The following is a 25,795-nucleotide window of genomic DNA, read 5'->3' as shown; positions in this document are numbered from 1 at the left end:
GGCCTCTGATGAAGCTTTTCTGGGTGTCGTTCTCCTAAAGCTTTGGCTAACTTTCTCAAAATACCCTCAAAATACTGCAGATGTTGTTGTTTGGCCCTCCAGAAAGTCAAGAAGCAAAATGCCCTGAGCATTCCAAAACACGCTTTCCATGACCTTTGCTTTGAACCCAGTTTGCTTGTGCTTTGAATGGACCACTTCTACCTCTTGGTAGTCGTTGGTATGATTGTGCTTTGTCTTCAGGATTGTACTGATAAGGCTGTGTTTCATATTCTTGTGCAATTCTTTGAGGAAATGCTTCAGGATCTTGATCTTACTTGTTTAAAAATTTCATGGAAAGCTCCACTCTTGTCTGCATTGGCACTCATTGATTAGACAGTTTGCTCAGCATTAATTTTTCAGTCAGAATTGTGTAAGCTGAACCAATTGAGATGTCTATGGTGTTGGTTATTGCTTCTGCTAATTGTCAGTCCTCTTCAATTGGGGGCACAAACAAGATTAATTTTTTTCTTAAAAATTGATGTGGATGGCCTGCCACTGTAGGGTTCATCTTCAGCATCATCTGGTCCCTTCCTAAAATGAGCTACCCATTTGTGAACTGCTGACTTCTTTCCAGCATTGTCCCCATAAACTTTTGTAAGGCATCAATGATTTCATAATTCATAAGCTTCACCATAAATTTGATGTTTTTGCTTTAATCTTAGCAGAATTTATGTTGCTCTGGCAGGGGCTCCTTTCAAACTAATGTTTTAGCTTCCTTAGTGCCTCACACTAGATCCTGTTTAGACATATTATAACAACTTAGTATGAGTTTATTTTGGTAAAAAAAAATGGAAACTCATGCATAGTTTTTTGTAATATGCATTTTCCATGAATTTTTATAAGATTCCTTGCACTGACAGATGGCAGTAGTGGGGACCAATTGATGGTAAGACCAGACACAGTTACCTCTTGGGCATATCAAACAATGATTACTTATTTAAAGGATGCAGAAGAAAAATTAGCATAGGATGCACAGTGGAGAGATCAGCACAAATGCATAGGTTGGTAGCCTCAAAGCTCACCAGCAAATACACAGTTGTGAATGATAATGTCTGAGTGAGTGAAGGGCATGTTATACTTTTGGTAAGATAACAGCTTCTCTCTAGCCCAGCCTTATATACAGAGGAGTAGAGCTGACTGCATGAGACCACCTCATCTAAGTCAGGTAGGAGCTTTGCAATACATAAATTGTAGGGCACAGGACATTCAGGTATAAATGTCTTTTACCTTCAAGCTGTTCTGATGGTTACAGCCTGGTCTGAGGACATCCTTGAATTCAGGCTGCAGTATCAGCACAGTGTTTCCCTGATGTCTCAGGGTAGGAGGGTAGCATGCTGACTTGTGTGGACTAAACCTGCAAGCTCCAGAACCTCAACACAAGCCTTGGAAAGAATGAGGAAGGTGGAAAGGGAGAGTCCTAAGAGTGGCAAAGCCAGTGTGGCAGGGACTCAGAATAGAAGTTAACTCAAAGAAACTTAACTTACAGAATTTTGAAATGCAGTCTTCAAAGTTTTAAATGCAGTATTTGTTTTATACCTTAGCTGCCAATTTGTAAAATCTGGGGAACTTTAAAAAAACATTGATGCCTGGATCCCACCCTCAGAGATTCTTTCTGGTTTATTGGTCAGGGTTGCTGGCCTGATGCAGACCCCAGCATCAAGATTGCATGTAGCTCCCAAGGTGATTCTGAAGCCATGGACAGTGATTCCTACCAGAATCAGAAGTCATGGTGTTCTCTGATCAGTAGTAACCCTTAGGAAGCTTGCTCTAGAAGGAAGTTTGAGGCAAAAGATCTCTTCTTTCTTGTGTTTTACCTCAAGTCCTTCAGAAAAATACAATTCACTGTCCTAGAAAAAAGCGCTCCAGTGCCTCTTTAATGCTAATAGAAGAAAAGAGATTCTAAAAATACTCCTCCATGCACAGCCCATTTTCTTACAATCAAAAGTTTAACTTGCATTTGTTGGAACAAAATCCCATGCAGAAAAAGGATCCCATAGTAATTCCAGACCCTTGAAGGTCTTGAAGGGTTAACCCGACTAAATGCACTGCCGGACCTTAAGATGTAGCCGTGGACTGCATGCTGTGCAAGAGGCAGCAGAAAGAAAATAGCAGCCACTATCCTGTTAAATTAAACTCCACGGAGCTATTCTCCAGCATTCTCAGAGAAGGTTAGAGCCATTTCGTGCCTGCCATCTGTTAGGCTGCTGATGGAATCATTACTTCTTTGTACTGGTGCCAGGTTAAACTTTTAGATCCGATGACAAAGGAGAAAATGCTAACTTGTCCAATTGCATGTTTTCATTTTCCCATTTTGAGTTGAGGTGTCTCCCTACATTTGAAAACTCATCAGTTGTTCAAACTTTAAAATTACCAAGCTGCCAATTTCTTCGGTGGTTTGTAGGGAAATTATTTTCTGGACCGAAGCCCCTTCTTTCACTTGTGTTTGTTTAAGAATGTAGTCATTAGTCTTGTGGAAACCAAGGTCATTTTGGTCAATTGGTGAAAACAACCTCCAAAAAACCCCAAAAAACCAACTCCCTGGGTGCCAGAACAGGAGGCTTACAAAAAGCAGGCAGAAAGAGTTGAATGAATGAATCACCCCAAAATGTAATTATTGTAAATGAAGACAGGTTGTGGGGTGAGGTGTGGGAGAAAGAAATGGAGAACCTTACCAAGGTCATAGCTGTCACTGATTAGATAAGGGTGGTTGTGGAAAACCTCTATTGTCTGATGTTTTCTTTCACAAATGACATTTTAGAGAATTGGAGGATATAGCATGGAGGTCTATAGTGTTCAGTTTGACCCTGCTCCCTAACCTCACACCCAACATATCTTTGGGTACAGCAGAAAAATGTTTAACAACGCTTTTCTGCTAATTTCTTGGTGATTGGACATAAAGCCCTTTAAAAACTTGGAGTTGCATTGGTGGCCATTGATGACCGCAATTTTAAATTATGGTTTCAGATTGCATTAAACAGTATGCATCAGATTACAACTGGAGCTATTCCAGTGTGGAAAGTAGTCTTTCTGTATGTGTGAACTCAGAAGTGAGCATTGTAACTTGTTTCTTTAGGTGTTAATTGTTCTGTCAAGTGCTATGAGAACCATTTCTTCTTGGAAAAATAAATGCTAACAATGTTTTTGAGCCTTATTAAAGGAAAGGGTTTTGTAGAGAAGTATTGGGGAAGAGCGAGGAGTCAGACATTTAGTTTTCTGCTGATCTGCCTCTAAACCTCTTTTTGGGGGGTATTGTCCACAATTCTCAAAACAGGGTATTTGTTCTCTTGGAGATCTACAGTCATCTCTGTAAGGGGTGTGTGGAGTTACAAGATAGACTGACAAAAACTTGTCTTTTTTGAGATGGAGTTTCACTTTTGTCACACAGGCTGGAGTGCATTGGCACGATCTTGGTTTACTGCAATCTCTGCTTCCCAGGTTCAAGCAGTTTTCTTGCCTCAGCCTTGCGAGTAGCTGGGACTACAGGCGTGCACCACCATGCCTGGCTAGTTTTTGTATTTTTAGTAGAGAAGGGGTTTGACCATATTGGCCAGGCTGGTTTTGAACCCCTGAACTCAGGTGATCCACCTGCCTTGGTCTCCCGAAGTGCCGGGATTACAGGCATGAGCCACCACGCCTGGCTCAAAACTCTTCTTTTGGAACATTAATTTTCTCAAAGTTTGTGGAAAAGTGATATTTTTATATTAAACAAAGAACATTGTGGAAAGTAAAATTGGAACAGATTCTTAATTTTTAAAATATGAGACTTAAATTGTGTTTGGGGCACTGGAAATTCTTGGAATGCTGCCTAACACACAGCAAGTGTTATAGTTGGTTGAAAATAATGGAAATACCAAAGAATGGCAATTGCATAAGGTTGAACCTAATGCAATTACTTGCAATCAGTGCATTGCTAAATGCTCCAGGGTCCTGTTTTGCTGGTAGGGATCTGGGGTCTCTTGGAAGAGTTGGAGAAGCCCTGATTGAGGCCACCCCCAATCACTGGAACTCCTAGAATTTCCATGTTCTGCAGAATCAGCCTATGTTCTTGCAGCATATCCAGGAAGCTTGGGTTAGCCTTGCCATCAGTGGCATCTGGGTTATTTTGAATACTGAGTTAATATAAAGTTCTTAGTTATTAAAGCTCTTAGTTGAGAAAGAAGTCCTATATAAAAATATAATGAGCATTTACTGAACATTAAATTATAGACAATTTTCCCTGTAATGTGGTGTTTGGGCAATGCTGTTTCCTCTTTTGTTTTCCTGGTCAGAAAAAATGTAATTTGTCAACATAATGTTTGTAACATACCAGTTTTTCCTAAATGGAGCCAGTTGAGATATACCTATATACTGCAACATCTCTAACCAGTCAGTCTACAGTGTTTAATCCAGGGTGCTTGTTAAAATCAAGGGAATTGGTATAATTAGTCTTGAAGGGGTAAAGTAACAAACACAATGGAAAAAATTAATGAAGATGTGTTGTGATTTTTTGATTCTTGTAATTATATTGGTGCAGCTGGTTCTGCTTTAGTGAGGCTTTTATCATTTCCAATAACAAACCTCTTTTCTGGTTTATTCTCTCAGATATGTTTTAACTGTTATCTGGATGGGATTTGTATGGCAGTTGCCAGCAGGAATAACATTTTTAAAAAAATTTATAAAATGCACGTATTTCTCTGAAGAATGGCAAATATGATAGTATTCTAACTTCTTTGTTGAAATAGTATATCCTGGTCAGATCTGAATGTCCTGTTGTAAAAGTGAAATTGAAAAATTAGGTAATAGATTAAGATTAAAATGAAATCTTAGCATCTGATTTGATTCAAATATTTTTTGAGCAATGGCCACAAACCAAACTCTGTAAAGTTTAGAGATTGTATAATGTGGTGGGTGAGAGTAAGGGCTTAGGAGCCAGGAGCTAAACTGGAATTCTGGCATTGCTGTATACTAGCTGTGTTATTTAAGCTCTTTGCGTTCATTTTCCTCATATGTGAGGAAGTAATAATAGTGCCTACTTTATGGGGTTGTTGAAAGGATTAAATGAGTTGAGACGTGAAAACAATTGGAGCAGTTCTTGGCACATAGTTAAATACTCAGCAATCTCTGGAAAGAGTTGGTATAAATTCTTAAATGTTTAGTAGAATTCTCCAGTGACACCATCTTGGCTTGGAGATTACTGTTTGAGGGAGATTTTAAATTACAAATTTAATTTTCTTTTTATTTTTAAAAATTTTACTTTAAGTTCTGGGATACTTGTACAGAATGTGCAGGTTTGTTACATAGGTATATATGTGCCATGGTGGTTTGCTGTACCCATCAACCCATCCTCTAAGTTCCCTCCCCTTTCCCCCTACCCCACAACAGGCCCTGGTATATGATGTTCCCCTCCCTGTGTCCCTGTGTTCTCATTGTTCAACTCCCACTTATGAGTGAGAACATGTGGTGTTTGGTTTTCTGTTCCTTTGTTAGTTTGCTGAGAACGATGGCTTCCAGCTGCAACCATGTCCCTGCAAAGGACAAGATCTCATTCCTTTTTGTGGCTGTGTAGTATTCCACAGTTTACGTGTACCATATTTTCTTTATCCAGTCTATCATTGATAGGCATTTGGGTTGGTTCCATGACTTTGCTATTGAAAATAGTGCTGCAATAAACATACATGTGCATGTGTCTTTACAGTAGAATGATTTATAATCCTTTGGGTACATACCCAGTAATGGGATTGCTGGGTCAATGGTATTTCTGGTTCCAGATCCTTGAAAAATTGCCATACTGATTCCACAGTGGTTGAACTAATTTACATTCCCACCAACAGTGTAAAAAGTGTTCCTATTTCTCCACAGCCTCACCAGCATCTGTTGTTTCTTGACTTTTTAATAATTGCCATTTGACTGGTGTGAAATGGTGTTGCATTGTGGTTTTGATTTGCATTTCTCTAATGATAAATGATGATGAGCTTTTTTTCATGTGTTTGTTGGCTGCATAAATGTCTTCTTTTGAGGAGTATCTGTTCATATCCTTTGGCCACTTTTTGATAAGGTTGTTTTTTTTTTCTTGTAAGTTTGTTTAAGTTCCTTGTATATTCTAGATATTAGACCTCTGTCAGATGGGTAGGTTGCAAAAATGTTCTCTCATTTTGCAGGTTGCCTGTTAACTCTGGTGATAGTTTCTTTTGCTGTGCAGAAGCTCTTTATTTAATTAGATCTCACTTGTCAATTTTGGCTTTTGTTGCAATTGCTTTTGGTGTTTTCATTATGATATCTTTGCCCATGCCTATGTCTTGAATGGTATTGCCTAGATTTTCTTCTGGAGTTTTTATGGTTTGGGGTTTTACATTTAAATCTTTAATTCATCTTGAGTTAATTTTTGTATAAGGTAAGGAAGGGGTTCGGTTTCTGTTTTCTCCATATGGCTAGCCAGTTTTCCCAGCACCATTTACTGAATAGGAGATCCTTTCCCTACTGCTTGTTTTTGTCAGGTTTGTTGAAGGTCAGATGGTTGTAGATGTGTGGTGTTATTTCTGTGGTCTCTATTCTGTTCCATTGGTCTATATATCTGTTTTGGTACCAGTGCCATGCTGTTTTGGTTATTGTAGCCTTGTAGTATAGTTTGAAGTCAAGTAGTGTGATGCCTCCAGCTTTTTTTTTTTTTTTTTTAATTTTGATTAGGATTGTCTTGGCTATATGGAGTCTTCTTTGATTCCATATGAAATTTAAAGTAGTTTTTTTCTAATTCTGTGAAGAATGTCAATGGTAGTTTGATGGGAACAGCATTGAATCTGTAAATTACCCCTCCCTCTAGGGGCTCAGGCCCAGGGATATCTGGGTTCTGTCCCTGAGCCTTTGTCTGGAGTTATTGGAGTTCCTGCAGGGAAGCCCTGCCCAATGGGGAAGGATGAGTCAGGGTCAGGCCTGAAGAAGCACTCTGGCCACAGTCTGCCACAGCTGGTATGTTGGGCTATGGGGCACACATCTTGGGACCAAGCCATCCGGATTCTCTGGTTCCAGCAGGGGAAAAGTGTGACCTGGAGCTGTAGAAATGGATGCTGCCCTTCCCCAAACCAGGGAGCTTAGCATGTTAGGCAGTTGTGAGTCCCAGTGACGGCCACTGCTCTTCCCCCAAGGAACTCAAATGGCTTAGACAGCAGGTAGCTGCAGCTGTGGTGCTGGTTGCTCCTCCCCCTGGGAGTTAGGTAGGCTTGAGCAGATGCCAGCTGAGAGGTTAAGAATGTGAATGGCTCTGGAGTTGGGACACTTGGCCTTTGTAGCATGGGTTCACGGGTGGGATCTTCCCATCCATGGGTTGCACATTTCCAAGGAAAAAGCACAGTTTCCCCAGCTGGGTAGCATACTCACTGCCTCCCTTGGTTGGAGGGTTGGGATTCCTCCACCGTGTGTGGCTTTCAAGTGGGCCACTGCACCACACAGCTCTTCCTTGCTCTCCATGGATTGTGCTAGCCTCCTAGTCAGTTCTGATGAGAGAACCTGGATACCTTGGTTGCCAGTGAAGGATTCATATGCTTATTATGGTTCATTCCTTCCCTCCCTCCCTCCCTTCATCTCTTCTTCCTTCCTCCCTCCCTTCCTTCCTTCCTGGCAGAATTTCATTCTTGTTGCCCATGCTGGAGTTCAATGGGCACTCCAGTGATCTCTGCTCACTGCAGCCCTGCAATGGGCATTCCAGTGATTTCGGCTCACTGCAGCCTCTGCCTTCTGAGCTCGAGCAATTCTCCTGCCTCAGCCTCCCATGTAGCTGGAATTACCAGTGCATGCCCCCATGCCTGGCTAATTTTTTGTACTCTTAGTAGAGACAAGGTTTCACCATGTCGGCCAGGCTAGTCTTGAACTCCTGACCTCAGGTGATCTGCCCACCTCACCCTCCCAAAGTGTTGCTATTACAGAGGTGAACCTCCACACATGGCTTTTATGTTTCTTTTCCATGGCAGCCTCTGATCACCGCTGTTTCTAGTTGGCCATTTTGACCCCGCCCCCTAATTTTCTTATTACTTGAAAGGGCTATTCACATGTTCTATTTCATATTGGATAAGTTGTGGTAATTTGTAGTTTTTGAGAAACTGGTCAATTTCATCTAAGTTGTCAAGTTTTGTTCATATAGTACTTCCTTATTATCCTTTTGGTATCTGCCTAGATTTTAGTGATATACCGTTTTATTCCTGATATTGGTAATTTGTATCTTCTGTCTTTGTTCTTTGTCAGTCTTGTTAGAAGTTTAATTTTGTTGATCTTTTCAAAGAAGCAGTTCTTAGTTTTATTTTCTGTATGGCTTTTCTGCTATATCTCATTGGTTTCTGCTCTTATCTTTATTGTTTTGTCTTCTGCTTGCTTTGGGCTTATTTTTCTCTTCTTTTTCTAGATCTTGACATGGGAACTTAGATTATTGTTTTGAGACTTTTTTCTTTTATAATATATGCATATAGTACTATAAATTCTCCTAATTGCTTTTAATTCTGTCCCACACATTATTATACGGTATATTTTCTTTTTAATATAGTTCATTTTTTTCTGGTATCCCTTGAGACTTCTTTGGCTTCTAGATTATTGAGAGGTGTGTTGTTTAATTTCCAAGTGTTTGGAGATTTCCCAACTGTCTTTCTATTATTGATTTCTGGTTTGATGCTACTGAGTTAGAAATCACTCTGTATTATTTCAAGTCTTCAAAAATGTTGAACTTTGTTTTCTGGCTTAGGATGTAGCCAGAAAAAAATACACATACACACACACACGTGCACACACACACATTTCATGGGCACTTGAATGTTTATTCTGATGTTGTTGAGTAAAATGTTTTATAAATGCTAATTAAATTTTTTTAGATCGTTTTATTGCGTGCTTCTGTATCCTAGCTGATGTTCTATCTAGTTGTTCAACTAATTGTTGAGAGAATGTTATTATAGTCACAACCTATAATGATTTCTCTATTCTCCTTTCAGTTCTATAAACTTTTCCTGCACATGTTTTATAACTCTGTTGTTTGGTGCCTACACATTGAGGATTGCTATATATATATTTTTGATAAATCCTCTTATTCTTATATAATGTCCCTCTCTATCTATAGTACTTTTCTTTGCACTGAATCTGCTTTAACTGTATTAATATAGCCACTCCTGCTTCCCTTTTTATTAGTGTTTGCATGATATATATATTTAAATGTTTGTACTTTCAGCATGCCTGTATGATTATATTTGATTTGAGTTTCTTATTAATAGCATATGGTTAGTCATGGTTTTTAACCCACTCTTCCAATTTCTGACTTTTAATTGGTATATTTTGGCCATTTACATTTAATGTAATTATTGACATAGGGTTATGTCTTTTATTTATTTTTCTATTTCTATATGTCTTTTTTGTTTCTTTGTTTTCTTTTCCTTTTTAAAATTTTCTATAGGTATTTGGATACATTTTAGAATTTGTTTGATTAATTTATATAGTGTTTTTGAGTAGATTGTTTTGTACAGGTTTTTAAAATTTTAGGTGGTGGCTCTAAATATTACATTATATATACATAAGTTAAAAATGCCTATTGATATAATCGTTTTATCACTTCCAGTGAAATGTAGAAACCTTACCTCCCTTTGCATTACTACTGGCCCTCTCATGTTTATAATTAGTTATTTAAATATTTCTTGTACATTTATCTAGGACCGTGTCAGAGGATGTTGTAATTTTTTTCTACAAGTATTAAACATAATTTAGAAGACTCAAGAGGAGAAGGAAATTTTATTATATTTATTCATATTTTGCTAACCTTATTCTTTCTTGTTGATGTTTCAAAATTTCTTTCTTTCTTTCTTTCTTTCTTTCTTTTTTATTTCCTTTTTTGAGACAGAGTCTCACACTGTTGCCCAGACTTCAGTGCAGTGACAGGATCTCGGCTCACTACAACTTTGGCCTCCGAGGTTCATGTGATTCTCCTGCCTAAGCCTTCTGAGTAGCTGGGATTACAGGTGCCTGCTACCATGCCCTGATAATTTTTTGTGTGTTTTTAGTAGAGACAGGGTTTCGCCATGTTGGCCAGGCTGGTCTCGAAATCCTGACCTCGTGATAGACCCGACTTGGCCTTCCAAAGTGCTGGGATTACAGGCGTGAGCCACTGCGCCTGCCCCCTGAAAAATTTCTTATTTGAATTGTTGTTTTTCTGTTTAGAGAATCTACTTCAGCCATTCTTTAAGAGTGGTCTGCTGGTGACTAATTTTTTTGGTTTTTCATCATCTGAAAGTGTCTTCATTTCCCATTAACTCCTGGAGGATATTTTTACTGGCTATTTAGGATTCTGGGCTGACAGTTCTTTCAGCACTTAAAAATGTTCCATTTCTTATAGCCTCCATGGTTTTTGATGAGAAATTCACTGTTTTTTCCTTATAGGAAAGGTGATGTTTCCGTCTAAGAGTTTTTTAAAGATTTTTTTCTTTGTCTTTACTTTTGTTGAAGTTTGACTATGATGTGTTTTGATATGCATTTCTTTGGGTTTGGCCTGTTTAGAATCACTCAGCTTCTTAAATCTGTAAATGTATGTGTTTTGCCAAATTCGGGAAGTTTTAAGCTATTGTTTCTTTGAGTATTCACTCGAAGAGCCTCACCCTTTTTCTCCTGTCCTGGAATACGTTGACATGAGTTAGATTTTCTGTTAGTCCCACAGATCTTGAAGTTCTGTTTATTTTTTTTCCTTCAGTTTATTTTCTCTCTGTTCAGGTTGAATGATTTCTATTGTTATATCTTTCTGTTTTCCATTTCTTTCCTCTCCCCATTCTGATGTTGAGCCCATCTCTTGCATTTTTAAAAATTTTTGCTATTTTTTTTTCAGTTCTAAATATTCCTTTTGGCTCTTTATATCTTTTTTTTTTTTTGCTCAGATTTTCTACTTCCATTTGTTTCAAGTGTGTTTGTAATTGCTTATCAAAGCATTTTTGTCATGGCTGCTTAAAAATGTTTGCCACGTAATTCTAATGTGTCTGTCATCTTAATGACGGCCCCCATTGCTTGCCTTTTTTCTTTCAGGTCGAAATCTTTCTGGTTCTTGATATGAGTCATATTTTTGTTGAAACTTGGATATTTTGGGTATTATGTTATGAATCTTATTTAAGTACTCTGTGTTAGCTGGCTTATTCTGACATTACCCAGCTGGGAAGGGAGGCAATGCCTTGTTATTGCCATGTGGAGATAAAGGTTCCCACTCAGTCTCTGTTGACGTCTGAAGGAGTGGGTTCTCTTTTTACCACTTGATGGGAGTGGGAGTTCTGGCTTCCCATTAGACTCCACTGATATCACCCTGGCAAGGGTAAGAGTGTCTTATTTTCGCTTCCCATCTGGCCTCCACTCACAGTATGGGGTTGGGGAAAGTCTTAACTCTTCACTAGGCTTTCCCTGGAACTACCTCAGTGGGGTGGGAAAGAGGTACTCCTTCTGCCAGATGGGGTGGAAGTCCAGGCTCCTCACAGAGTCTCCAGTGGGGTTCATTACCTCCTGGGGGGATGATACTTCCAACTCCCTACTAAGTCTTCTCTGACAACACCCTAGCAGGAGGATTAGCCCCCCACCCTTTCCCCCATTACATCCTGGTGAGGGTGAAAGTCTAGGCTCCCCACTCAACCCTTGCCAGTATGGGTTATGGTGAGTCAGTTTTTTTTTTATGGCATCTAGCTGGAGTACGGAGGTTATCTTCTAAACATTTTTGCCTTGTAAGACTGCTCCTTTCCTGGTCTTTTGTCTGGAGAGGGCATCCTTTTAAAAACAAATTATCTGTGCTTGTTGCTGTTTCCAGGTTGCCAGCTTCTCTAGTACCTGGCCTGGGATATGTGAGGCAAAAAGAAAAACTCAGGGAACTTAGAGCAGTGTTGTTCTTTGCGTCCCAAGTTTCCTCGCTTCTTCACTCCACATTTCACAGTCTTTTTATGTTTGTTTTATAAATAACATCTAGGGGTTTTAGTTGTACCGCCACTGAATTTTTATAAGTTCAAATCTTTGAGTGCCTTCCTCTATTTAAGTTCCACTTTTCCTTTATTTCTCAGCTGAAGCATTGCTTCTTCTAGGCTGCTCATTCTGAGCCTGCACATGAGGCTGGATCCCCTGTTATGCTCCCCGCTGGCACCCTATACTTCTCCTTGTAATAACTGTTTAGAGCCTGTCTCCCCTGCTTACCTGTAAGCTCCTTGAGGGCAAGGATTGGTCTCATGTTGAATAAATGAGTGACACCTTCATTTGTAAAGTAAGGCAATTGAAATAGATGAATTAAAAGTCTCAGTCTCTCTTCTTTCCCTGCACTCTTCCTTTTATCCCTTCCTCTCTCCCGTGCATCCTCTCTCAATTCTCTTCTCTTTTTCTCAACCACCCTCTAAATAATTCCCCCCTAAATTGTTCCTGAAGTCTTCTCCTGCACTCTGACAGCATTAGATTTTATCATGAAAAACAAAATTGAATTATCTGTTAAATGAATAAAGACATCTAATTATGGTTTTATCTTGTACTTATTTGAATACTAAGAATGTTTATTCATCTCGTCCACAACGATTGAGCATCTCCTATGTGCCAAACTCTCTGGGTTCACAAAACAAAGTCTGTTTTCCTATGAAGCTGATGAAGTGTTTTTCATCTATTTCTACATATTTTTTTATGGATTACTCTTCACCTCAGTTGCTCATCCACCTGCTGCCCTCTGATCCTTTACAGGCTTAACAACTATTTTGCTCAGAAGTATGGAAGATGAAAAATTTTAAAAATCATTTCCACTATTCAGTTAGCATGTATTCTGGCTCACCAGATAGATCATAGAGTCAAACAAACACCTCTTTCTCAAAGAACAAGTCTGGGTAGTCTACTCATTATCACTAATTTTATATAATCTTAAGTAATTCAAATTTGAATATAAATAGTCACTTGAGGCCAGTAGTCACTGTCTTAGAGCTGTGTGTTCTTGGGTAAGTTACTTACCCTCTGTGAGTCTTTGATTACTCATCATTCTGATGATGAGGAATAGATAGGACAAAATGACAAATAGAAAGAACTTGATGAAAACATTAAAGAAAACAAAGGCCAAAGGCTTGTGATTTTTGGCACTTTATAAGAAATGTGTGGTCCCACTGTATAGCAACAGTTAAATACTATACAATGCAAGAGGGAATTGAAGAGCTGTATTTAATTAAACCATTTTAACAATAACCAGTTGCAGTGTTAGGTTGTAATTGCAAAGGAACCTGCCCAGACTTTAATTTGTCATCTTGTTTTATTTTAAAATGATGCTCAATTTGCATTTCCCAGATGTCAGAGGCAGTGATGAGAGGTCCTGGGTGACAAACCTTTAATATCAGCAAGGTTTTAAACAAAACCTGGCATTTCTCTGATAAACTAAAATTCTACTCACTTGAGAGAGAGCACGGAGTAAGATTGTTTTAGTCTCACCATGTGGTCCGTCATGCTAATCATCCATTTCACTTATTTCACATGTAATTGCAATCCCTTACATCGGTAGAGAGTACTTTAGCTGATTAAGCACTTCCACAGGCCTTATCTCATTTAATCCCTGAAGCAACCTTGTGAAGATGGTAGCAGGTGATTTCAGATGAAGGATCAAAGGTTCACAGTGGTAAGTGACTTGTCCAGGAACACACTGGTACTGAGTGGCTAAAGATGAATCACTGCATGATCACATATTTATCACGCCTTAAATATAATTGCATAGTAATGTCGTGTAATGCTAAATACACCAAAGATAAATGTCTTTATACCTCTTTTTCTTTTTTTCTCCAGTTATGAAATATCTATATACCTCTCGATTTATGCTTCTTTATCACAAACTATGTTCTTTACACTACGTCATGTCATTCTCACACAATCTTATTTTCTTTCTTTCTCTGAGGTGGAGTAAACTATGTTATGACTCACTTGATGTGTTTCTGAGTGTGTATAAAAACGCATCTTTGTAAAAGCCCTTTGTTAAACTCCCTCCCAGTTATCCAGTATGGCTATTCTATTTCTTGCTATGATCTTGACTACTACAGTGTTGAAGCTGAGATGAGTTAGACTAATTAGAGCTTTTTATCTGTGAAATGAAACATTTCAGGTAGCATCTGGGAAATAGAGAAACTCAGCTTCAGTAGGAGCCTGAAAAGCCTAAGCTTTCACATTAGGGGATCATAGTTCATGTGTTCCCTAGTCAGTCTGCCATTTACTAACTGTGTGATGAGACCAGTTATTTAATTACTCTGAAGTTAAGTTTCCTCGTTGGTAAAATATAATTGATAATGGTATCTATTTATGGAGTTGTTGTAAAAATGATTAGCATAGTCCCTGGCAGATAGTGACTCAATAAATGTTAGCCATTAAAATAGATGCTCCTTTTCTGGATTAAGAGATTGGCTGGCTGGATTAGTGAGGAATCTTATTTTTTTCATAAAACATGCTAATTAATGCCCACAGCTTCCCAAATAATCACTGCTAGTACACCTCACTTATTCATTGGTAGACTTTTGGTCTCAAAGTTGAGTTATATGTTTCCCAAGGATAATTTGCATTAATTCTAAAACCAGTTTATATTTGTTGCATTTATAATCATTTGATTTAATCACCCATTATGTAAACTGACGCACTAGTTTCCTATTGCTGCTTTAACAAAGCACCACAAACATAGTGGCTTAAAACAACACAAATTTAAGATCTTACTGAAGGTCTGGAGTCTGAAGTGGGCTTCACTGGACTAAAATCAAGGTGTTGAGCTGGGTGCAGTGGCTAATACTTGTGGTCTCAGCTACTGAGGAGGCTGAGGTGGGAGGATTGCTTCAGCCTAGGAGTTCAACACTGCAGTGAGCTATGATCATGCCATTGCACTCCAGCCTGGGTGAAAGAGTAGGACTCTATCTTTAAAAAAATTAAAAAAAAAAAAAAAGATGTTGACAGGGATGCATTCTTCCAGAAGCTCTAAAGGAGATCTGTCCCCTTTTTTAACCTCAAGAGGCCACCTGCATTCCTTGGCTTGTGGCTGGCCCTTACCTCTATCTTCAGTCCTTCCCCCCATAGCATCTTTAAATTACACCCTGGGTCTCCATTTCTCCAGTGATTACAATGGGTCTGCTGGATAATCTAGCATAGTATCTTCATGTTAAGATTCCCAACTTCATCATAACTGCAGAAGTCCCTTTTGCCATGTAAGGTAACATGTTCACAAGTTCCAAGGATGAAGGCATGGGCATCTTTCGGGATCCACTATTCTGCTCACCCTAACTGGTGATGTTTGAGGGGAGAGAGAGGATGTTTTTATGAACCCTACTTTCCTGCTTTTGAAAAACTCATTGAGTTAGATGTGGGCTGGGTAAGTGTAAAATTTTGGGAAGCTTGTGAAAATCTTGAAGGATTCTGTACTCAGATTGCTTCAGAAATATGTTTATGTACTTCATCTGGAGAAACACATGATAAATCAGAAGGCACAGTATGGTTTTGATTTATGGAAGGAAGATAATACAGAGTAATATGAGTAATGCTTTTTAAAGCTTTTCCAGTTTAAGATAAAAATCTTCAATTAAGAATTAACCAGCCAATTGCCAATCTTAATTGTGCAGATTTTATATCATTGTATTTAACTAACTCACACCCATTTCCATCCCTTTTGTTTTAGAGGCTAGAGAATAGATTTATGTTGGTGATTCTTCACATGTTAGTTGGAGTCTTGAATTCCACTGAGACTTTTTTTTTAGACAAGTGATCCTCCCACCTCAGTCTCCCATGTAGTGAGTAGCTGGGACTGCAGGCGTACGCCACCATGCACAGCTTTTTTTTTTTTTTTTTTTTTTTTTTGTAGAAACAGGGTCTGATTATGTTGCTCGGGCTGGTCTAAACTCCTGGGATCAACCTATCTTCCACTGAGAATTTGATGAAAGCTAAGACTGATCTTGAAAAACACCTATACAAACAATGTGTTCTTTTACTTTAGTGCCTTGGATAACAATGAGTTGAGCTATTATTCTCTTCAATTCTTGGTCCACTATCATTTTTAGTCTATGCAAAAACACCCTTGTATTTTATTATATTAGAATCTTCTCTTCCAATACCCATTTTCACTCCTCTCCCTAGACTATCCTCCTCATAGATACCCACTATTTTATTTAATACTTGCTCTTGGATAGTTATGTATTGTTGAAAGACAATTAGTATCGTTTTGCATACTTAATATTTCATCTATAATTTTGGTAATTATATGCATCTCTGAAGGTTATTTGTGGACACTAGAGGATCTATGGGTCTCAGGTCAAGAAACTTTGCCATAAATCTGAATTATCCAGTGCAGTGAATGTCAGACTCATGTGACTCTTTAAATTCAAATTTAAATTACCTAACATTATATCCAATTAAAATTTTGGTTTCTAGGTCTCACTAGCCATATTTCAAGTGCTCGGTAGTTGTATGTGTCTACTGGCACATTTGTGTAGGACAGTGCAGATACAGAACATGTCCATCAATGTAGGAAGTTCTATTGGACAGTACTGTGCTAGTAATCTATACAAACTCTTCCAGCTCTAGAGTAAGGGTTATTTTTGGCTGGAAAACTTTTCTCTACCTGATCTGCCTTTGTACTTGTGTGGAGTAACTCATTTCTCAAAAGTGTGTTAGGGAGTCTCTGATAAAGTAGATGGGAGACAGGCTCAGGACTTGAAAACTGTAAGCAATGAAAAATTCAGCAAGGTAAAGGACTGCAAAATGTGCTCCTAATCAGTTGCTCTCTGGAGGAATTCTATAGTGACATAATCCAGGAGGTCACAAGTATAATCCCCCAAATTTAAATATAATACTTCAGATTTTAAACACCTATTTACTTATAGCTATCTTTAGTGATAGTGTTATTATTGTAATCATTGTAACCATTGTCACAGAATGTCCAGATTGGTATGCAGGTATAGCCCGTTACCAGAAGGAAAACAAAGAAGGTGATACAAAGCAGCTTTTTACTTTCCTCACTGAACTATCCTTCAGTCTACATAAAGTCTACTTTAGGAGGTAATTCAGAGGCTTCTGCTGTCTTTAATCTCCCTTTCTCCCTTCTACTCCTAAGGGTCCAGATTTACCCCTGGAAATGGGAACATGAAGTGCTCTATTCTGGTCCCTGCTGAGAGGAAAAGGTAGATCTTTATGGCCTGTGCCTCCTTTTATAGAAAGAGGTGCAGGTATTTCAGAGTCATCATAATGGAGACACAACCTCTTTTTTTTTTTTTTTTTTTTTTTGCTGAATTGATAACTTCTCATAGCATAATTTCAATAGTAGTGAGGGGTAGAAGGAACAGTGGATAGTGAGAAAGAGAAAAGTGACCTGACATGTTGTAATTAGTCACATTTTACTAATGAAGACAGTGAGGCTAAAAATGGTTCAATGTCATGCCCCAGATTATTCAGGTAGTAAGTGTTTGGCTCCAAATCCAGTGTTTTTTCCCATGTCATACTCTCTAACAATTTGAAATGAAGAGTTCTACAGTGTTCAGACCACTTCGATGGGTGAATATCTGTCTCACATATTGGACTCACTGGATTCCCTGTCAGTATGCATCTTAGTCACTCTGCATTTTAGGAATAGAGCAGGATTATGACTGAGAATAGGAGCCAATATTAACATTTGCCTTGGTCCATATCTGTGATCAGTGGATCAATGAACGGATTCTTATGCTCAAAACTGAGTATGTTCCAAGAACTCTGGGAATCCCCAAATTTATGGCAGATAATTTCCCCTATGAAATGCAAGTATATGCTATGAGCATTCATACACAGGCAACAATATAGAACATGTAAGAGTTAAAGAAAGAGGAAAGAAACACAAAACGCTGCTGGCAGTTGAAGACAGGTTTTCTTTAGTTAACACCTGAGAGGTGTTCCCAGCCGATTTCCATCAGGAGCACTTCGTTTTACAGACTAAGAGTATATATTGGTTTTAGGGTGAGGGGGCTTATCAGAAGCTTGGAATGTTCCTGTTTGAGGGAGAAGTTTTTTGGTGGGGTTGGAATGTCTCTGGTAGGAGGTGGTTTATCTTGGGGCAGGCATCTTTCTGGCCGGAGAGGGGTTACCTGGAGACTGGCATCTTCCAGGCCAGAAGTGGGTCATCTCAGGGCTAGGATGTCTCTGGTCGGGGAGGAGTTTGGGATGTTTCTGGTTGGAGATGTTGTTTGTGGTTTATGGTCATGCTGACCTTAGCTGTTAGGCTGATGCCCTTTGGATTTAGGCAGTTTTATTTATTAAGGTGAGCTTTAGAATGAGGGGCTTATCCTAGATGGTGATGCTCCTGCTCTGTCCGAACAAAGTTGCAATGTGATGACGCGATGTGGATGCTGAGTAGCTATCTAGGCTCACTCACAGGTAACAAACTTGCTTTTGTGCTTCTCGCAACCAACCTCCTCCTCATTAGCATGGGTGATTCAAATTTATGTCTCAGCAAAATTACACATGACTCCCTGTCATGAATCTTCATGCCATTCATGAATAGCCAAAATCCTCTTAGTCTGGCATTTTGAGAGTGTGCTAGTCATTAGTGCTGCTCGTTAAATATTACTTTCTACATTATGGGCATAGGTTAGAATTACACTTCTCTTCCCTTCTTTGAAATTGGGCATGGCTATGAGAATCACTTTGGCCAATGAAATGTTATAATTTACTTCCAGACAGAAGCTTCAAGAGCTGGTGTACAGTTTGTGTGGGCAGAGCAAGCTCCCACAGTTTGAGTGAAAGTTCTAAGTGTGAAAAGTTAATAGACGTGTTACAGAGGCTTGAGGTGGAAAGCTGTCGGTGTGAAAAACTACAGCTGATGTCAGAACTGGGCTGTGGGAATGGATGCAGGGCAATTCCTGTTTAACCTACATAATTGTGTATCCATCATACTTTGCCTAATCCATCCTCCCAGAGATAGGCACCTTGGCGGACTCCAACTTCCTGCTTCTGCTCCTAAATATAGTGCTCTAGTGAACATGTTTGTACATATTCACCTATCTGTCTACCTATCTATTCATCCATCTATTAATCATCTACTTATCCATCCATTCATCTATCTTCAGGAATGAAATTGCTAATAGGTGTTGACCAAGACAGACTTAATGTTCTTCTCAGCTTGACTAAAATTTAGACTGATTTCTCTGTGACTATAGATCCCTGACCTCCCTTTACTTAGAGCTTTTACTTTAGAAAATATGCAATTGTAAATTCTTTCTTTTTTTTTTTTTTTTTTTGTTGTTGTTGTTGAAATAGTGTCTTGCTCTGTTACCCAGGCTAGAGTACAGTGGCAGGATCAGGGTTCACTGCAACCTCCATCTCGTAGGCTGAAGTAATCCTTTCACCTCAGCCTCTGGAGTAGCTGAAACTACTCTGGCTATTAATTTTTTTTTTTTTTTTTTTTTGTAGACACAGTGTCTCACTATGTTGCCCTGGCTGGTCTCAAACTCCTGGGCTCAAGTGATTTCCTGCCTTGGCCTCCCAAAGTTCTGGAATTACAGGCATACGCCACTGCACCTAGCTGTAAATTCTTTCTGTTTAAATTCTTAATTCTAATTATTAAGTCCTTCCCTATAGAATATGTAAATATCCTACAACCCAGAAATGTCTTGCTCAGGGATTTTGGAGCCATCCTTTTGAAATGTAATCCTTGAAGGCAATAGAACTCCATTTCTCAGTCTCTATGGGAGGGTAGAAGCCTACTCTTGAAAAGTCTACCCTTCAAAAGTGACAGCAAACACATATGACCTAACCACATTGGCCACCCTCCCTACACTGATGTCCTCTAGTACTCTCTAGTACTTTTCTGTTAGCTCCTTCCAGCATTTAAGAATCTTACTGCCTTTTGTTTCAGTAGAGTTGAGTTCAGTCTCTCTCTGCTATTGCAATAGTCTTGAATAAAGTCTTTCTTGCCATATTAAACATATCCAGTGACTTTTTTTTTTAACAACAGACATATATTTAACTCAATGAAGTAGTGAAGTAATGCTCATTTGTTATCTGGAATGACTATAATGGTTTCTATTCCCATATATACCTATTAGCAACGTTTAAAGGTTTACATCCCTACATTTCTACCAACCCTAAGAATTATTTAGACTTCTAATGTTTGTAAGTTAGAGGTGAAGTGCTGTCTCATTTTTTTTAAAATGTGAATTTCTAAAATTACCAACGATTCTGAGCACCTTATTATGTTTGATAACTTTTGGAGTTTCCTCCTCTGTAAATCGGTTTTGTCTTTTATTTATTCTATTGGTATTGCTCTTTACTTGTTACTTTGAATTCCTTTCACATACAGTCAACAACTTATGAATTTTAGAAATTTCAGGTACTTCACTTTGTTCATATTATTGTCAAACAGAAATCCACATTTAAAAAGTATTTGTTGGCTGGGAGTGGTGGTTCACTCCTACAATCATAGCACTTTGGGAGGCTGATGTGGGAGGATCATTTTGGTCCAGGAATGTGAGAACCAGCCTAAGCAACACAGAGAGACCTCATTTCTACAAAAAATAAAAAAATTAGCCAGGCATCATGGTGTGCATCTGTGGTCTCAGCTACTGTGGAGGCTGAGGTGGGAGGATTGCTTGAGTCTGAAGGTCAAGGCTACAGAGAATCATGATTATGCCACTTCATTACAGCCTGAGTGACAAAGCAAGACCCTGTCACATATATATGTAATATATATATATATATACACACACACACACACACACACACACACATTTACTTTTTATACTTTTAAAGAACTGTTTGCAAGTAAGTTACAGGCATTCATAAATATATGAATGCCTATAAAATATATATATTTATATAAAAATATATATTTACTTCTAGTTATTTCAGTGTTTTCCCTAAAGACATGAACAAGGAATAATGAAAGTACAAGTATGGAATCAGGATGTTTAATATTGATTCAGTTTTATTATCTAATCCATTATCTATGTTCAACTTTTGTGAATCATCCTGATATTACAGCCATTTCTCCCTTCAATTCAGGATTTTACTTAAGTCTCTTTTGTTTCCTTTTGTTATCTTAGCCCCTCAGGATTCTTTATTTTTCACACCCTTAATGTTTTATTTTGTAGACGGCTTCTAAACTTGGGTTGTCTGATTTTTTTTTTTTATGATCATGATTTTTTTTGCAAAAATATTATAAAGATGATATTGTGATCTCAGAGCATCATATCAAGGGGACCGTGATACCAATTTATACCATTACTGAAGGTGTTAACCTAGGTCACGTTGTTAAGGTGAGTTTGCCATAACCATTTTTCCCTTTGTAATTGATTACTTTCACATAGACATGTTGGAAATATATGTATATTTGCATGTTGCATTTGTCACTTATCAATATATGCTGAACTCACTTCCTATTACCTCATAGAGCTATCCTTTATTCTTTATTACAGATGCATAGCATTCCACTGTATGTATGCATCAGAATTTATTTGATCAATCTTTTATATGTAGACATTTAGGTCAATTCCAATATTTTGCATTTATAAATGAGGCTGCTATGGATAACCTAATGCAAATGTCTTTTCTTAATGTTGGAGGTATATAGTCAGGGTATGTTTCTAGATTTGAGATTGCTGAGTTGTAAGAAAAATGTACATACAATTTGTTAGAGATTGCCAAGTTCCCCCAGTGTAAGAGTTGTATCATTTACATTCCCACCAGCAATGAATGAGAGTGCCTTACAAGCATTGCCAACAGAATGTATTGCCAAACTTTTAAACTTTTTGCCAATGTGATAGAAGAGAAACGGTATCTCAGTGTTCTTTTATTTGCATTTCTCTTATTATGAGTCAAATTGAAAGAGTTTCATGTGATTATGGATCATTGTATACCTTTTTAATGAAATTTTGGCTTGTGCCTTTAACTCATTGTTCTATTAAGGCTTAGTTATTTTCACCTTTAAGTTTTGAAATATATTAAATATAATAGCTTTTTATCTGTGATACACTTTGCAAACATTTCAAAATGGTCTCAATAACCCCCATGTCTATGTACTCACTCCTATAGACCTCTCTACATTGAATAGTCCTGGTCTGTGTACCCAATAGAATATTTGGTACAAGTCTTGGACATATCTATAGTGTTTTTGTGTAAAACAAAACTGGCTTCAGAATCATGGTGTGTTTGTGTGCTTATTTTATATTCATGAATCTCTTATATTTATGACACCTCGCATTCCTAGAATAAACCCTGCTTGGGTCATTCTGTATTATTTTCCACAGAAAATATGGTGATGAATTCTATTTGCTAGTAAATATTTACAATTTTTGCACTAGTATTTATAAGTAAGCTATGTTAGTCTGTAATTTTATTTAAATTTTTTTGACAATCAAATTTAGGTCTCAATATTATACTTGCTTCATAAAATGATTTTTGACAGTTTTCCTTCATTTTCTAGGTTTTGAAACAATTTTTATAACATTGGGTCTATCTGGTTATTGATAGTTTGGTCAAATTTCCTTGCGAAACCTTCTGTTCCTAGTGCTTTTTTTGTGGAGGATAGCCTTGATACTTTTTTTTCTATAAAAATTGGTTTAAGCTTTCTAAACTCTACTCGAATCAATTTTGGTAAACTGAATTTTTTAAAATAAATGAATAATTTGGGGCCAGGCATGGTGGCTCACACCTATAACCCCAGCACTTTGGGAGGCTGAGGCAGGCGGATCAGCTTAGAATAGAAGTTCGAGATCAGCTTGGCCAACATGGTGAAATGTCTGTCTACTAAAAATACAAAAATTAGCTGGGCATGGTAGTGCCGCGCCTGTAGTCCCAACTACTCAGGAGGCTGAGACAGGAGAATCACTATAAACTGGGAGGTGGAGGTTGCAGTGAGCTGAGATCGTGCCACTGCACTCCAGCCTGGGAGACAGAGGGAGACTCTGTCTCAAAAAAAAAAAAAAAAAAAAAATCAAATTATTTTCAGTTTTTAAATTTTGAAATATCATATGCCTTATTTTATTATATTATAATCTGAGAGTGTTGTTGGTAATATTTCTTCTCCCTGGGGCTTACCAATATTTTTTTTAACCTAATATTTGATCAATTTTGTGAATGCTCCATGTATGCTTAAGAGGAAAATGCATTTTCTGTTATCAAGGTTTAACGTTTGTTACATTTCTATAAGATCTGTCTTATTGAGAATGTTGTTTAGTAATTATTAATTTTTTGTCTATTTGACCTGGAGTAGCATACTATAGTCTATTATTAGCATGCTTCTGTATATTTCTACTTGCTTTTCCTATAGTTTCTGCTTCATGCAGATGGCTGCTCTGTTATTTAGTGCATAGATATTCTTAAATGTATCTCTATTTTGAATTACAGTTTTTTTGTTTTGTTTTGTTTTAAGAAGCAGAGAGTTTAATAGGCAAGAAGGAAGGAGAGGCAGAAGGAACAGCTTTCCCCCTACAGAGACAGAGGGAGGTGAAGCTCCAAAGCTGAAAGAGGAGGTCCCCTTGAATTACAGATTTATATATATATATTTTATTACACTTTAGGTTCTGGGGTACATGTGAAGAACATGCAGGATTATCGCATAGGTACATACATGGCAATGTGGATTGTTGCCACACACCCCCGTCACCTATATCTGATATTTCTCCCCAAGTTATTCCTCACCAACCTCCCCACCGCTGTCCCTCCTCTATTGCCCCCCAACAGACCCCAATGTGTGATGCTCCCCTCCCTGTGTCCATGTGTTCTCATTGTTCAACACTCGCCTATGAGTGAGAATATGTGGTGTTTGATTTTCTAGTCTTGTGTCACTTTGCTGAGAATGATGGTTTCCAGATTTATCCATGTCCCTACAAAAGACATGAACTCATCGTTTTTTATGGCTGTATAGTATTCCATGGTGTGTATGTGCCACATTTTGCTTGTCTAGTCTATCATCGATGGGCATTTGGGTTGGTTCCAGGTCTTTGCTATTGTAAACAGTGCTGCAATGAACATACGGGTGCATGTGTCTTTATAATATAAGAATTTATAATCCTTGGATATATACCCAGTAATGGGATTGCTGGGTCAAATGGAATTTCTATTTCTAGGTCCTTGAGAAATTGTCACACTGTCTTCCACAATAGCTGAACTAATTTACACTCCCACCAACAGTGTAAAAGTGTTCCTATTTCTCTACATCCTCTCCAGCATCTGTTGTCTCCAGATTTTTTAATGATTGCAATTCTAATTGACATGAGATGGTATCTCCATGTGGTTTTGATTTGCATTTCTCTAATGACCAGTGATGATGAGCATTTTTTCTTATGTTTGTTGGCCTCATATATGGCTTCTTTTGAAAAGTGTCTGTTAATGTCCTTTGCCCACTTTTTGATGGGGTTTGTTTTTTTCTTATAAATGTGTTTTAGTTTTTTGTAGAGTCTGGATATTAGTCCTTTGTTGGATGGGTAGATTGCAAAATTTTTTTTCCCATTCTGTTGGTTGCTGGTTCACTCTAATGATTGTTTCTTTTGCTGTACAGAAGTTCTAGAGTTTAATTAGATACCATTTATCTGTTTTGGCTTTTGTTGCCAATGCTTTTGGTGTTTTAGTCATGAAGTCCTTGCCTATGCCTATGTCCTGAATGGTTTTGCCTAAGTTTTCTTCTAGGGTTTTATGGTGTTAGGTCTTATGTTTAAGTCTTTAATCCATCTGGAGTTAATTTTAGTGTAAGGTGTCAGGAAGGGGTTCAGTTTCTCTGTTAATGTTTTAATCTTATTTTTTTGTCTCATTTTTCTGCTTTTCTTCATTTCCTCTTATTACGTGTTTATTTGCATATAATTTTACTTGGGCAATTTGTAATTTAATTTTTCATTTTTCTGAGATGATTTCTTTCAATCAACTCTTAATTTCTTTCTATTTTATGTTTATTTCTGTTCCTTAGATTTTGATTATCTGATTTACAGTGTTTTTCATATTCCTGCATGCTTGCTTGAAGATACTGGATTTAATCTGGAGTGTTGCACTATAGTTTCTTTTGCTTTGTAGTTGTTTTGTGGGGTAGAGGGGTAGGAATTTTATCATTTGAACATTTCAATTTTAAGTTTCCATTTTATCTTTCCAGTAGGTTTGTATAGATGTAGATTCTTTTTCAGTCTTTTTTTTGTGGATCAGGTTGGCAATCCAGGGAGATTATAAGCATTTAATTCAAGAGATCCCTCTTCTGTCTGTGTAATGAAGTGGAGTTTCTTCAGTGGCTATCAATCTGTCATTAAGTATGAATATATGTATGCATGCACATATGTATGTATTCCCTCTCTCTCTTTCTCTTATAATGGGAAAGTTGCCAGTTATCTCCCAATTTTTTTACTCCCTTTTGTCTTGTAGGATTCTGTTTCTTTTACATGCTTCTCTTCACCACCAAGACTCTGAAGTGTTTTTCTTTATACTGTCTTTTCCCCTAAATTGTTGTTCTCCTCTGAGACTGCCACCTTGAGTCCTGCACATCTTAAAGCCTGCAGTCTTCTTGTTAAATTTTTTTCATGATTAGTGTAGACCTTCTCTTTCTCAGGGTGATTTTAATTTAAGCTTAGGTATAATACTCCCTTTTTTCTCTTCCCACAGTTTTCCTGGACTTTCCACATTCTCCGCAAATGCTTGCAGTGGGAGCTAGTGTTCTCTATCTTCCAGTTATCCTGAAGGAATGGGTTTCCTGTGGTTTTGTTCTCCTCGTTAATTTTCAAAGTTTGGAAATGTTGTAGAGTGATGCAGATTTAGATGGCCATCATTATCCTCAGGATACTCAGAAAGCAGAACTCTTTAAATTTGATGCAATCAAATC

The 25,795-nt window shown here is 37.9% G+C and overlaps 1 protein-coding gene across 17 annotated transcripts in view; it reads left to right on the top strand.

Moving 5' to 3' along the window:
* PRELID2 (PRELI domain containing 2) overlaps positions 1-25,795 on the top strand; it is an 856,521-nt gene that overhangs the window by 101,020 nt on the left and 729,706 nt on the right. Inside the window, exon 7 of one of the 17 annotated variants that reach the window (XM_064366466.1) lies at positions 25,579-25,602. The exons of the other annotated variants lie outside the window; for them this stretch is intronic. The gene's annotated coding sequence lies outside the window, so the exon portion shown is untranslated. Of the gene's footprint in view, positions 1-25,578; positions 25,603-25,795 lie in introns of those variants that run through there. 17 annotated transcript variants of the gene reach the window in all.

The sequence above is a fragment of the Aotus nancymaae genome, unplaced genomic scaffold (assembly GCF_030222135.1).
Source record: "Aotus nancymaae isolate 86718 unplaced genomic scaffold, 86718_ANA_hifiasm-v0.15.2.pri h1tg000064l_1, whole genome shotgun sequence".
NCBI classification, from domain to species: Eukaryota; Metazoa; Chordata; class Mammalia; order Primates; family Aotidae; genus Aotus; species Aotus nancymaae.
Note: the sequence above shows the minus strand (reverse complement) of the source record. Positions and strands in the feature narration are given on the sequence as shown.